Raw genomic sequence first — 14,996 nt, 5'->3', positions numbered from 1 at the left:
AACTGAGCAGCGGCTTGATTACCACTAATTTTGGCAAATAGCAAACAGGATCCTGAACAGAAGCGTGCGTTTTATCCCAACCATGATAATGGACCTGAGGTCATCTCATCAGCATCAGACCAGGCCAACTATTTACCAAGGTGCAGTTAATTCTACCCTATACGACGGAGGCCATCAACTTCCCGTATTCCCTCCTATAACAGACAACACGCTATGCAACATACAAATATATGTGCGTGATGTCGCCAAGCGAATCAAGAACCTTGGTTCCAGTAAAGCAACTGGCCCTGACGTCATTCTAATTATAGCGTTGAAAAAGTTTCAAGCAGAAGTTACCCCCATACTTACAAAACTGTTTAAGCGTTGCCTTAAGGAGAAGTGCTTCCCAACACCTTGGAAAACCTCATCAGTATACCCTGTATTTAAGAACTCATGTGATAAGCCATCTCCCCCTCAGTACAGACCAATAAGTCCTCTGTGTGCCATGAGTAAGTTGCCAGAATCCATAATAAATAAAGAAGTAGTCAACCACCTCAGCAGAAATAATCTTCCTGGTGACATGCAATATGGTTTCCGTTCTGGTAGATCTGCTACAGATTTGCTAACGGTTATATCTCATAAGATTAGTGAATCTCTCGACAAAAGATTCCTTTCTAGGGCAATTACTCTTTACATATCAAAAGCCTTCGATAAGGTATGGCATAAGGGACTACTTCATAAGATTTCCAGCTACGGTATAACCGGAAATGTTTTCTCAATCATTAAATTATTTCTCTCTGGTAGGCTCATAAGAGTAGTAGTTGATGGGGAGAAATCAGAGGCCCACAGTATTAATGCTAGAGTTCCTTAGGGGTGCATCCTGGGCCCAACCCTCTTCCTGATCTACATCAATGATCTCCCAAAACACATACTTAAATTATTCGCTGACATCTATGCCGATGACACGACCATCTATGGCAACAAATCAAAGGCCGTAAATGACCAAGTTCTCTCTGATTCTCTCTCCTCTGATCTTGAGCGCGTGGTACAGTGGGGGGGGGAGACCTGGCTGGTTACTTTAATGCATCTAAAACCAAGCTCCTAGCTTTACAGCATCAACGCTCTGATCCCCATCTGGCTTCAATTGAAATGGATCGCTCTCGTCTTGGGGAGGCTCCATGTTTTGACAAGCTTCTGGGATTGACCTTTACTCCTGATCTGAAATGGAACACGTACATCAAGTATGTAGCCAATGTCGCTGGAAAAATGGTGGGATCCTTCTACCACTCCAGAAGATATCCCACTGCTGATGCAATTCTCTATCTGTATAAAAGCCAAGTACGTCCGAGGATGGAGTACTGCTGCCACATCTGGGCAGGAGCTGCTAAAACAGCCTATTCTGCCTTGGCAGAATACAAAATAGTCTTCGTGTGTTAGTGGGGGATGCCCTTTTCTTTTCCCTGCAACCTCTCTCCCACAGAAAAGACGTTGCGAGCTTATATGTGTTTTATGGATATTTCTATGGCAAGTGCTCGTCTAAGCTCCAATCTCTGCCCGCCCCCTCGACAAGCTTTCACGAAAAACATCCGTCTAGCTGAAACCACTGTCAATAATTTTCCCCACTCTTTATCTGTGCCTAAATCAAAATGTAGATTCCATGAGCAAAGCTTCTTTCTTAGAAGTGCACGCCTGTGGAACTCTCTTCCGTTTGCCTGTTTCCCATCTGACTACAACTTGGATGTCTTCAAGTCCAACATAAAAAAATTCCTGATGAACCGCCCCCTTAAGTAAGACACTTTATCAAATATCCATTACAAACGATTACTTCAATAGTATTCCAATGATTACTGTACACGCAATAACCTTCATCCCAGAGTGGCTTCCGGGCCTTGATAAGTGGTAACTACTATGTAAAAAAAAAAACACGTCGTTATTTCGACTTTTTTTGCTATGTTCAGTGTCTTAGCTAAAAGTTAACCTAGTTTGGATTTAATAAGCGCAAAGCAAGACACACAATTCAAACATGAGTTAATAGCGTATCAATGATTCATCAGTGTATCAATTAAAAATGGATGTTTGCATTGTCTGTAAAGAAAAAAATGAGATATGAATAACCATTAGGAAACCTTAAATGGAAAGAAAATCAAATAAGGAACGATAACTCTTACTTAAAGAATAAAAAATTATTCCCCTTAGTAACTTTTTAAAAATAACTATTTAAGAAATTCTATATATTTGCAGACTACTAAATGGAATTAAGTATTTTTAAAAAGTAAAAGGCATGAAAGGCTCTATATATTTCAAATAACATAATACAATAATAATAAATTTTAAAAAGTGGCTAATAAGAATCAAAGTTTGATTTGTCAACTTAAATGCTTATTTTGCTAAATTTTGAAAAATCTCGTTAACATTGTTTTATCAATATACACTACCTTATGGTCAGATTATTCTGGGGAGGGAAATATAATGCCCACTTAGGCGTAAAGTAAAATTCTAATGTTGTAAAAGGTAAACAAATGAGCACAAAATTAATCTGAAACCGACAGATATTTCTTCCCATGAAACTTCCTCCTGTGGAGGAAACCGGTTCAACCAGCCTAAGGTGAATGCCTCTTCGGTTTGAGGAGTTTCTTCCACTAAGGGTGGCAAAATTGTTAGCTCAGAGAGTAACGGGTTAGACTATCATGATTTGTAGTGACTGATACGTTGTGCTGATATATTCACTGCACCTTGCAACACAGATAAATCTTGAAAAGATGAAACAACAGTCTCTAGATTATACTCACACAAATATATATATATATATATATATATATATATATATATATATATATATATATATAAAAGGAAAAGAGAAAGTTCAATTCCACAAAAGGATTATTATTGGAGCTTATACAATAGGACAAGAGAGAGTATGAAATGAAGACACAAAACTATATATTAGGAGATATAGAATGGATCATTTATTTAATAATGGAATACAGGCAAAATTTGGGGGATACAAGGACCTCTTTATGCCAGGGCATTTCGAAGCCTAATGCTTCTCATCAGAAGAGTAGAGAAGGTGCTAGGTAGCATGGGGAAGATACGGCATCTAGCGTAAGGTTCGTTAGGGACGAAAAAGATTAAGAGGAATTATAGAATGTTTGGGGAAGCTTTATTGAATTCTAAATAAATAAGGAGAAGCTTGTTATATATAGTATTATATATAAGATTGTATATGGCCTTTAACATAGTATTGAGATTAAGGGGTATATGTATTATGGTTAAATAGGGGGCGTATTGTTGCTGCGTTGTAATTTATTTTAACGGTTTGTGGGGTGTCTATTTTCTATGGGGTGGGTAATTTTGAGTGGTGCCACCTAAATGGCAAATGGCGGCTATAAAATCGCTTATAATTTGGGGGGGGTAAGGAAGGTTGTAAAACTGAAAGGTAATAAGCGGCGATATATTTATACTGTTATCATATAGGGAGTATGATTATAAGGGGGTGGTCGGAGATTAGGATGGCAATGACTATGAGTGTGCTTAACTAAATGCAAAAGGTTAAGTATACATATTGATGTCAAAGTGGAGGAGTAAGGAAACCATTACTACGTATGAGAGTGATAAAAATATACCAAATAATAGTAGGGTAATTATAATAGTGCAAAAGATAATAGTAATGAAAATTATAATAATAGTAGTAATAATAAAGATGAAAATAAAATAGAAGTAAAATTGAAGATAAAATAAAGATGAAGTAAAGACAAACATTAAAGATAAACATTAAAAATAAACATTAAAGATAATATTACCAATAGTTGTGATAAAAGCAAATTCAAAGTTAAAGTTAATAACAGTGAAAATGGAGATAATGGTAGCAATGACGGGGATAATAACGGGATAATAATAATAACAGCAATTATAATGATGATTATAATGATAGTAATGATGATAAAAACAATAATAATAACAATAGTAATAGCGGTAAAAACAATGCAGTAATAATAATAATAATAATAATAATAATAATAATAATAAGAAGAAGAAGAATAAGAATAAGAATAAGAATAAGAATAATAAAGATAGTAGTAACAATGATTCTACCACTACCTCCACCATCACCACCACTACTACTACTAATAATAATGAAAATACTGTTAACACTAATTATTAGGGGTGCGTAAAAAAAGGGATACAGACAAGTTGGGGGGGGGGTCAGAGTAGCAGGAAGTGAGGTTGAGGAGTGCGGGGTAAATGGTAAAAGAATACATATATTTATATTCATCGACATGCAGTCCCGTTTCGTTGTATTACAACTCATCAGTGCCGCTAGTCTAGCATCTCTCCCAAGCCAAGGATTGAACCTGGAACCGTTGTGTTGACAGTCGGCAGTTCTCCCACTCGACCACAGAAGCGACGCCCGCAAATAATTCGTCGGAATGTCTATTTAAATAGACATCCACCACCACTTCTACAGTGCTCAAACCGCCTGTTTTGTAAACAAACAAACAACGAGCTTCGCATTTTTCAACCAAATATATATATATATATATATATCCATATATACAAACACAGATACAAAAACACATAAAAACAGATAAAAAATAGATGTAGAATAAGCCGGGAAAGCGTAAGAGTTCGGTGAACAAAAGGCCCTTGGGTTTAAATTAAATTAAAGGATTGCTTCACTGGGAACGGTAGTTTCAAGAGTCCACCTTAAAACTTTAAATTTCTTGAAGTTCAATTATAAAGGCCATCAAATTTATGTTTTTATGAACAAGCCAGGCCTAGAAAATTGAATACATACTTTCTCGTTTATGAACACGAGAGACAAGTCCATCCAATCGGCGTAACTACTGAATGTAGTAGTTCTAATCTCCAAGAGATACAAGAAGCATAGTTTATAGCTGTCCGTTACAGTTCCATATTTCTCCAAATATTTCGCTAGGAAGGTCTTGCGTAGATGTGTTGGTCTGGTGAATTCTGTATTCCTCCTAATTTGGATGGTAAAAAACTTTACGTTTTTCAACGGAGACTCTTGTGATGGAAATTACCCGAAACTGGACTAGTTCAGCTGTGTTCAAATCTAAGTGATATTATTAGTAGGAAGTAGCATCTAGAAAGAAACTGGAAAATACACGTGTTTGCTTGTAAGCGGTTGGGAGCGCGCTTGGCTGGTAGTCGGAGGGGTAGGAGAGGGATGGGGATATGTTTGTATGGGTGACGAGAGTGGGTTGGGTTGAATCGGGGGAGGTTTTCTTAGGTTATATTTTCAGTACATTTAAAAGTTTTAATGTAGATATTACTGGGTGGAGGGCTTAATATAAATCATACATAACGTGTAGCATGGTTTAAAGATCTTATGACATGAATTTTAAGGTTTAACTTTTGCGAGTGTCATCGGTTAAAGAAACGTGGGGTTACACAAATTTGTTGGTGGGAATGATGTATAGAGAAAAAAGTGAGCGAAAGAAATAGTGTAAGAGAGGGAAGTTTTAGAAAGAAGGAAGAAACAAACCAACACGGCCAACTTTAACCTCGAGAAATACAGTTGAAATTTAAACATTTATCTTTAATATATATATATATATATATATATATATATATATATATATATTCCTTAATTGACATTCATTTTTGAGATGAGCTTCGGGGCCCGTGGTGCAGTTGATAGAGACGTTGAATCTCTACAGTTCCAGATAAGCATTGTCTGAAGATAGCGGTTTCAATCCCACCCAAAGCGTGCCAGAGGTTAATTGGCCAAAAAAAATGTGGTGAGACGACAACAACTACGGATGGCAGTGATGGCTGAGAATGCAGTTAAGAGATTCGAAGTTCCTATCCGTCGCGGTTACCACCTGACGAAGGCCAGAGGAATAGTTGTCCGAAACGTTGTGAATAAACAAAAACCAATAAAAGATAAAAAAACAACAACTAATAAAGATGAGAATAATAGTCCGAAATAAAAATAAATTAATTTATTTTTAAATGCCGAGATGTCCATTCATAGTGATCTAATGATCATACCATCATGATCTGCGCCTGCGAGATTAAGTAACCGACTTTCATTTCAAATTTAAAGTTCACAATAATAAGAACCGAGTTCTTAAAGGGGCTGACATAACTGTTACTATAAGAATTTTTAAATAACTACAGATGCTAGCATTTCATCCTATCGGGACTCATCAGTGTCGGGTGTCACGATTACAACCTGTCGGGAGATTCGAACCCGACCACGAAGCCATCTCTGACTCCATTAGCAAGGAATAAACCACACACACACACACACACACACACACACACACACACACACACACACACACACACACACACATATATATATATATATATATATATATATATATATATATATATATATATATATATATGCTAGCATTTTCCAGGTGTTTGGAGGTGTATGTTGATCAAAAAAAAAAAAGAAAAAAAAAAAGCGGTTAATTTTTTTTAAAGTTGACCCGTATTATGACCCCCTTAACATTTATTTTTTGGGCTCAAATCAAGTTATTAAGTTAGATCCATATCAAAGAAACCTATATCTAAAAGTTCAAGTGTGTTGACCCAAAATTATCGGAGTTTGGTAGAGTTCTCCAAGGTCAAATCATTGGACTTTGACCCCCTCAATCGCCAAATTTATGGCGGAAATCCGGTCACATCGATTTCCCCCAATCTCAGTACCCTGTATATCAAATCTCGAGTCTGTAGACTAAGAATTGACGGAGTTATTACGTAGGGAAATTTAGACACACAGAGAACACACACAGACAGAAACTTTCACTTTTTTAATACATGAAAACGATATTGTTTTTATTCTTAATTTAATATTTTATTATTTTATATTTCAAGCAGTCTTCCGCTCTTGCAAAAAATAGCGAAATAAAAATGAAAGACGTCTGAAAACGTCCTTTCTTTGCAACAATGTTTAAAAGAGTATATATATATATATATATATATATATATATATATATATATATATATATATATATATACTGGAATGAGTGCCCGGCGTTGCCCGGGTATTTGGAGGTATATGCTTAGCAAAAAAAAAAAAAAAGAAAAAAAAAGCGGTCAATTTTTTAAAACTTTGACCCCCATTATGACCCCTTAAAATTTATTGTTTTGGGCTCAAATCAAGTTATTAAGTTAGATCCATGTCTCAGAAACCTATATCTAAAATTTCAAGTGTTTAGGCACAAAATTGTCGGAGAAGTTTGGTAGAGTTCTCAAAGGTGAAATCGTTGAACTTTGACCCCTTAATCGCCAAATTTCTGACCGTAAGCCGATCACGTCGATTTTCCCAAATCTCAGTACCTTGTATATCAAATTTAGAGTCTGTAGACTAAAAATTGACGGAGTTATTGAGTAAGGAAATGTACACACACAGACACAAAGACACACACACAGACAGACACTTTCACTTTTATATATATGTATATATATATATATATATATATATATATATATATATATATAATTTATGTTGATTACTTTGTAGTTATAAAGCTTATCTCAGCTGCTTCCAACCTTACATCCAATATTACCATTTTTAAAATTTATTACCTTAATTTTCTATTTTTAAATCATAAAGATAATAAAGTAAGATTGTTTTGTTATTCATATATACTGGTCCGAATGCAAAGCCGATAATATTATTTTCAAACGTCCTGATATAGAATAAAAAGAACGACTGTTTAGGTATAGGGCTTGCATTTAAATTGCTCCCCCAGAGAGAAAAACTGGGAAACAACTACACAACACATATAATATAAATGTTTAGTGCAAACATAGTTCCCGTTCAAACTTCTTTTACTTACATTTTCATACAACATGAATTCGAATAACTATGTAGCATATACTGCCAAGTCTACTGCAAAGAAGATGGGCCCGCTATGGAGCTAGAATACTTAGCACACCTACCAATACCTTATATCCCTCTAAAACCATCATTCGACCACGCATCGTGTAGTGTTGCTACATTTTAGCTGGTGCAAAGAAGTCTCTAACCTAATAAGTTTCGCACTGTCTGCAAAGCTCTAACTCGTGTAACATCGCCGCAGTTTTCCATTTTGGTTTGACAAGTATTTCCAACTGAACCTGTTCCGATGAACATACTGTATTATACCTCTTTAATGAAAATACCCCGTACCCATATGGCTAGCAGAAACAAAATATAATTTCTGCAGTTTAGACGTCACTGGATACCGGAAAATTATCTATTTTGATAGCTTCTTTTCTGGGATTGTTTGATTTGGAATTTCTATTCGGTTCCATTTATTTTTACTTTTGAAAACGTATTTTCGTAGGACTAATAAATTATGACAGGGACGCAGTTAATATAGGATGAAGAAAAAAATAAGGTAATTACATGAAAAATATTAGGAAGAAATTTGGATACTTGGGCAGATTTAGAACCGAACGTATCTAAGCGTTCATTCGGCTTTGCCCGGAACATGACGTCAACCGATCTGGTTTGCCTGAAACCTGACATCAGACGTCGATCAGCCAATCACAATGTGTGGTAACGAACAGACGACTTTCGGATAAATATCGGAAGAAAAAAAAAAAAAAAAAGAAACAAGATGTTTCATGAAAAATATGGAGACTAAGAGTCCAATGAATTTATCATTGTTAAAACATAACGTAGTTTGAAATCAATCGTAGAAAATTGCAAACACAATAAGAATTATAGGAAGGAATAATTTAATTTATTCTTTAATAAAAACCAATGTTTATAACTTTTGTCATTTATTTCTTGTTTCATTTTTTTATTAGTTTCTATTTTAATCGTTTTCATTCTTTTCTCCCTTTTTCCCTTTTGCAATCTTTTCTTTTTATTATTTTTTCTACATTCTTGTTAACAATTATACACCCTCTGTAAAAACAAACAAAAAAAAAACAAAAACAAATAACTACTGCTTCATCAATGTCCACACTTGCAATCTTTACATTTCTCTAATACCTATACTCAAGTAGCTCTTGGCTTCGACGGCAAACAAAACAAAAAAAAATCAGATAACAGGATAAGTCGGAGATGTTTGTCTGACTTGCTATTTGACTTATTCGTTTTTTACACAGATATACTACTACTACTACTACTACTACTACTACTACTACTACAAATATATATATATATACTTCATTTACTCACATAAATTAATATACGAAAGTATAAATGTATGCGTAAACTTTAAGTATTTACTTCAACAGTGCTCAATACGTAGGTAGAGCTACACACACACACACACACATATATATATATATATATATATATAGAGAGAGAGAGAGAGAGAGTAAGTTATAAAATATATATTTTATAACTTACTACCTAATTCTACCTACGTATTGAGCACTTTTGAAGTAAATACCTAAAGTTTACGCATAAATTTATACTTTCGTATATTAATTTTACGTGAGTAAATAAAGTAGTTATATATATATGTACGTATATATATATATATATATATATATATATATATATATATATATATATATATTGATCGTTCAAATATGCTGAAAGAATAAACTAATATTTTAAAACTTTTGCAGTTATTGACGAAGAAGTCTTACCTAAATGAAGTACGCTTAGTACAGAAACAGAAATGAATTTGTGTAGGCTGATTAAATGCTTATGAAAATTATATACTAAGATAAATATTATCTTCATCTTAAAAACCTATTGTGATAACATCAAGATTAATATACAGGATAGAGCAATCAATAAACAAGAAAATCAATGATAAAAATTAAAAATTATTTCATTTAAATTTTTTATAATACTTTTCTCTTTTTTTTTTGCTTGCTGAGAAGCGTTTTCTAATGACTAGAAATTAATTTATTATTCAATGATTCGTCGAAAACTTCCTGGATATTGGTATTCATGTTGACTTTAATTCACAAAAAAAAAAAAAAAACAAGATTTGTGGTCTCCCGACAAAAGGAGGGTTGACCTGTAAATTCACCCTTGTCCGTTCGTCCGTTCGTTCCTCCGTCCGATCTCAATAACTACGCCTTGGGATTTTTTTAAAATGTTTCACAAACTTAAACATGATATGAGCAAAAAAAAAGTAACAGAACGGATTTTCCGGGAAAACTCCGGTTACCTAAGGTTGCCTTTCGGATTAAAATGGCTAAAATTGTCACTTTTGTGCTTATTAAAAAAAAAAAAAAATGATACCTTGAATTTTTATAAAACTTTCTGAAAAGTTGTAACTAACTGATTTCTATATAATTTTGTTTGTCTATACTTCACGATAACTCTTGGGTGTGCCCCAGGGGCTCTTTTAGGGCTAATAAAAACACTCCATTTTTGGACTATTTTAGCATATTTGTGCAAAAATTTCTGTGTATGTCTATTTAGCAGTTTTGCATGGTGCAGAACTCAAATTTACATATGTTAAGGCCTAAAAGTGCACAGTTTGGTCATTTTCACCAGGATTTGACGTACCCTGCAGACTTTTGAGTATAAATGGGGGGGGGCAATGCTAAACTTAGTCATGTTTTATGCCTCGTTCACCGTGCACCCACGGGGGGAGCATGATTGTTTCGCTTGTTTTATATATTTTTTAATTTTTGCTAGCAAATATTACATTTTGTAAAATGAATAATGGTCGTTGGAATATAATATAATATAATATAATATAATATATATATATACATACATAAAAAAAGGAGAACGTCTACCGAAAACCACTAACCTAGTTCTAAAACAGATCCTTTGTTTGATAAAATGCATGCCCATTTGCTGATAGGAAGGGGCGCGGTGGATACTAGAAAGCTGATTGGCCAACTAGAAATCATCAACATATATAAAAACAAGAAGCAATCACAGAATTCGCGCATAAGCCTGACGAATCCTAGAGCTGGACGAAACGCAGAATATTCAGTGTAGCTTAATCGCCATATATATTTTATAAATTACTATACATACACACACACACACACACACACACACACATATATATATATATATATATATATATATATATATATATATATATACATGAATCTTAAAGAGATTACCTTAGAAGGAACACACAATCAAGTATTTACTAATTTTCAAAATGTTAGGTCTTTTACTGCGTACAATGGTTTCAGTTCCGGTCTTGGTATATAAGTATATACTAATAGAATCAACACCACTAAAGTCAACAATGTGGTTACGATATGTGGATGACACATTCATACTCTGGCCTCATCAGGAAGATGTTCAACCATAACTAGACCATGTGAACTCAATCCGTCCAACTATACAGTGCAGTGCACGATGGAAAAAGAACATAACAAATTATCGTTCCTAGATGTGCTGATAACCCGCACTGGTCAGGGCTTTATGTCATCTGTACACCGAAAGTAAACTTTCACTTGACGGTACCTAAACTTTAACTCCCACCATCCATATATTAATAAAGAAATCGTCCGTTGTTTACAATACCGAGCAAAAGCAATATGTAGTAATAGCAATGCATATCAAAAGGAGATGGACAGTTTAAGAGAAACACTTCACTAAAACAACTAGTCAGAGAGCATGACATCAGCTCCAAGAAATCTGAACCAGACACAAAAGAACACCACTCAGAAACTTACCACAGTTTGTATACCATATATGAAGTGCTCGGCTAAAAAAAACTTCAACGAATATATAATCGATATAAGATCAGGACAGTATTCAGGAGCGATTCAACTCTCCGGAAACAGCTACAGAAAAAAAAAATCATGACTGAGACCCGTGTATATGAGATTCCATGTAAAGGTAAGACATGTCGGACGGTTAGAGGAACATTGAGGAGCCGTAATACGTGAAGAGATTAAAAACTCGGATGCAGCTGACTATATCTGAAGCGAAAAGGGAAACCGTTAACTAATTATAGACAAAGAAGAACGGTGGAGACTATTTAAAACGACCCAGAGAAGCAATACATATGCTGGGAGATAACCAATTACTAAGTAGACCTAGTATAGAATTTAATACGATATGAGAACCGTTCATTATAATAAATCTCACCTGTCTGTTTAAATGTACGTACGTATGTATGTATGTATGTATGTATGTATGTATGTATGTATGTATGTATGTATCTATGCTTAAAACTTTCGCCAGTGGACACGGATTTTCATCGTTTTCAAGCTCGACACTTCGGACGACAACTATCGAAAAGAAATGGTTAAACAACATTAATTCCTCCACCATCAAGTTGCTACTTCTGCTGATGAATTAAGGGCAAAGTAGATTGGTTGATTGATATAATAATTAAATGAATGGTTTGCGCTACGAAACAATTATTTGTAATTGAAAACGGAATTAAAGAAATAAATTGTAAGATGGACAACATCATGGAATTTGGACTATAGACTTTTGTCATTTATTTATTATATGCTCTGTAATCACATTGAGCTTGTTAAATTAAGGATTAGTATATATAAAAAGTGAAATATAATTTTAAAAATCATATTTCCACACACACACACACATATATACATATACACATATATATATTATATATATATATATATATATATATATATATATATATATATATATATATATATAGTTATTCACTGTTCCTTGTATCACATATTATCAGTGCGGCTAGATTAGCACCAATCCTTAGCCACGGGTTGAACCTACAGCCATCTAGTTAGTAGTTGGAAGTTCTAATCTCGGGCCCACGTGATCAGCGGTCGAAAACGACCTCATCAAATACCCATTTTTATAGGCACCCGTTTTTACAGTGTTCGACTTGCTTGATTATTTACAAACAAACAAAGAGTTTCAGATTAACGCTAACGGGTGAAATCATTTTACGAAAGTGTTTTACCCAAGAAAGCGGGCTTAAAACATAGTTATCCACATACAATAGAATTTCGCTGTATCACAGCTCACCAGGGCGGCTAAACTACTATCCATCTCTAGCTAGAGATTGAACCTACAACCATCCACTTCATAGTCGGCAGTTCTAACCGCCGGCGTATGTGATCGCTGCTCGTAAACGATCTCATCAAATATCTATTTATATAGACACTCGCCCACCGCTTTTTATTTACAAATAAAAAAGAGCATCCTATTAACGTTAATTATATTAAATGAATTTTGTCTGTCTCTGTGTGTTTTCGTTCTTCATACACTCGAAAACGACTGGGCTGATTTTTTTTTAGGGGGGGGGGATTTCACATAAAGGTACTTGTTGTGCCTGGGAGTGTTCTTACGTAGATTTTGTATTAATATGCATCTGATAAATCTGATTAAAGAAAGAAAGTACAATTTTTACCAAAGTTAACACTTTTATACAACCTAACATAACAAGTGCATTTGAGAATTTTATCACCGCAAAAGCAGAAGGGCGCAGCCTATAAAATCGACTATAGATTGTTTTACAATACAGGGGCGCGTTCGAAATAGATGTTTCCTTTAAGATCATAAAATCATTAGTTTTCTCTTTGATAAGCCAGGGGGCATTTGAAATGAATATTTCTGTTTAGGGCACAATCGAACCATGATACTTGTCATTTGCATTTTAAAAATTAAGTAAAGCCATTATTTACAGATAATTTTATAAAATCAACAGTAGATTCTCAATGTATTTTGAACTAAGTCACTGCGTGGACGCACGTGAAAGTTCCTCTCGGTGCATTGCGATGGGATCCCTAACGAGCAGGTTTTGATTAAAACATGTGCGATTTCACTGATTTGGATTATGATAAAAATATGAGAGGGTGGAACGTTTATAGATCCTAATTTAATCACGGACAACGTCGGATCTCTTTGCTAGTATATATATATATATATATATATATATATATATATATATATATACATATATATATATATATATATATATATATATATATATATATATATATATATATATATATATATATAAAAGTTTTAAACGCCAAAAGCAATGCGGAAAGTACCGGAATCACAAGAGTAAAGAAAAGAAAACAAACAAATAGACGGGTACATTTGAGTAGAGAAATATGTAACAGTTTATTCATCTGTCATTTCTCACCTCGTTATATAATAAGTTTGTAACCAAGTTGTGCGTATGTCCGGTGTATATAAAGTCCGTTAGTGGTATGGAACTTTGATTAATTTCGGGAGAAAATACCTCCCCTTTTCAAGTAAATTACCATTTACTTACACACACACACACACACACACACACACACACACACACACACACACACACACACACACACACACACACATACATACATACATACATACATACACACACATACATCCTGTACATGACCTTAAACTAGATCCAATGGTGAAGCTCCCGCTTGCGGGCTTTTGGGAGTATGGAGCCACCCTTTAATTGCCATTGCTCTCAAGTCCACTCTGACTCGAAGTGGTAGTACCTGTTAGGGTCCCAACTATGGGTTAAATAGAAACCGACTTGAAAAAAAAAAAATTCTATTAAAAGAATTTTCAAAATCAGTGGATTCGGCATTAAATAACCTGAAATGAGTTGATATTTCGTAAAACAAAAACAACCAACAAACAAACATACGTACGTACACACACAAATATATATATATATATATATATATATATATATATATATATATATATATATATATATATATTACTTCGAATTCACACAGAAGTTGTATGTTTAGATCACCAGAGCTGAAAATATAATAATCTCGTAAATAATCCGAAGTTGTTTTAAAAAAGACCCAAAGACAAAAAATAAGATAAATCAACAATGTTAGTGGGTCGTGTTCGTTTCGTTTTGTTCTTTTGAGCTGACTCGTTTGCTGATTAAGCCTTTTCGAAAATTCGTTGCCATTTACGAACATGCGTGTTTTAAGATGTGAAGAGAGACACTTGTTTGAATTGAAATGTTTGAAAAATAAATTCGGAGCCACTGAAACTGATAGAAAAAAAAGAAAGCAAATTAACAAGTAGAACAAACATCTACCGCTTGATTTTGGTTTTGTTATTTAATTACCTCTTTTCAATGCCAAGGGCCTCTATAATTGCTAATGTTAATTGTTAATTGAAA

The sequence above is a fragment of the Euprymna scolopes genome, chromosome 19 (assembly GCF_053919585.1).
Source record: "Euprymna scolopes isolate OS-2025 chromosome 19, ASM5391958v1, whole genome shotgun sequence".
NCBI lineage: Eukaryota > Metazoa > Mollusca > Cephalopoda > Sepiida > Sepiolidae > Euprymna > Euprymna scolopes.
This window is presented reverse-complemented; position numbering follows the sequence as displayed.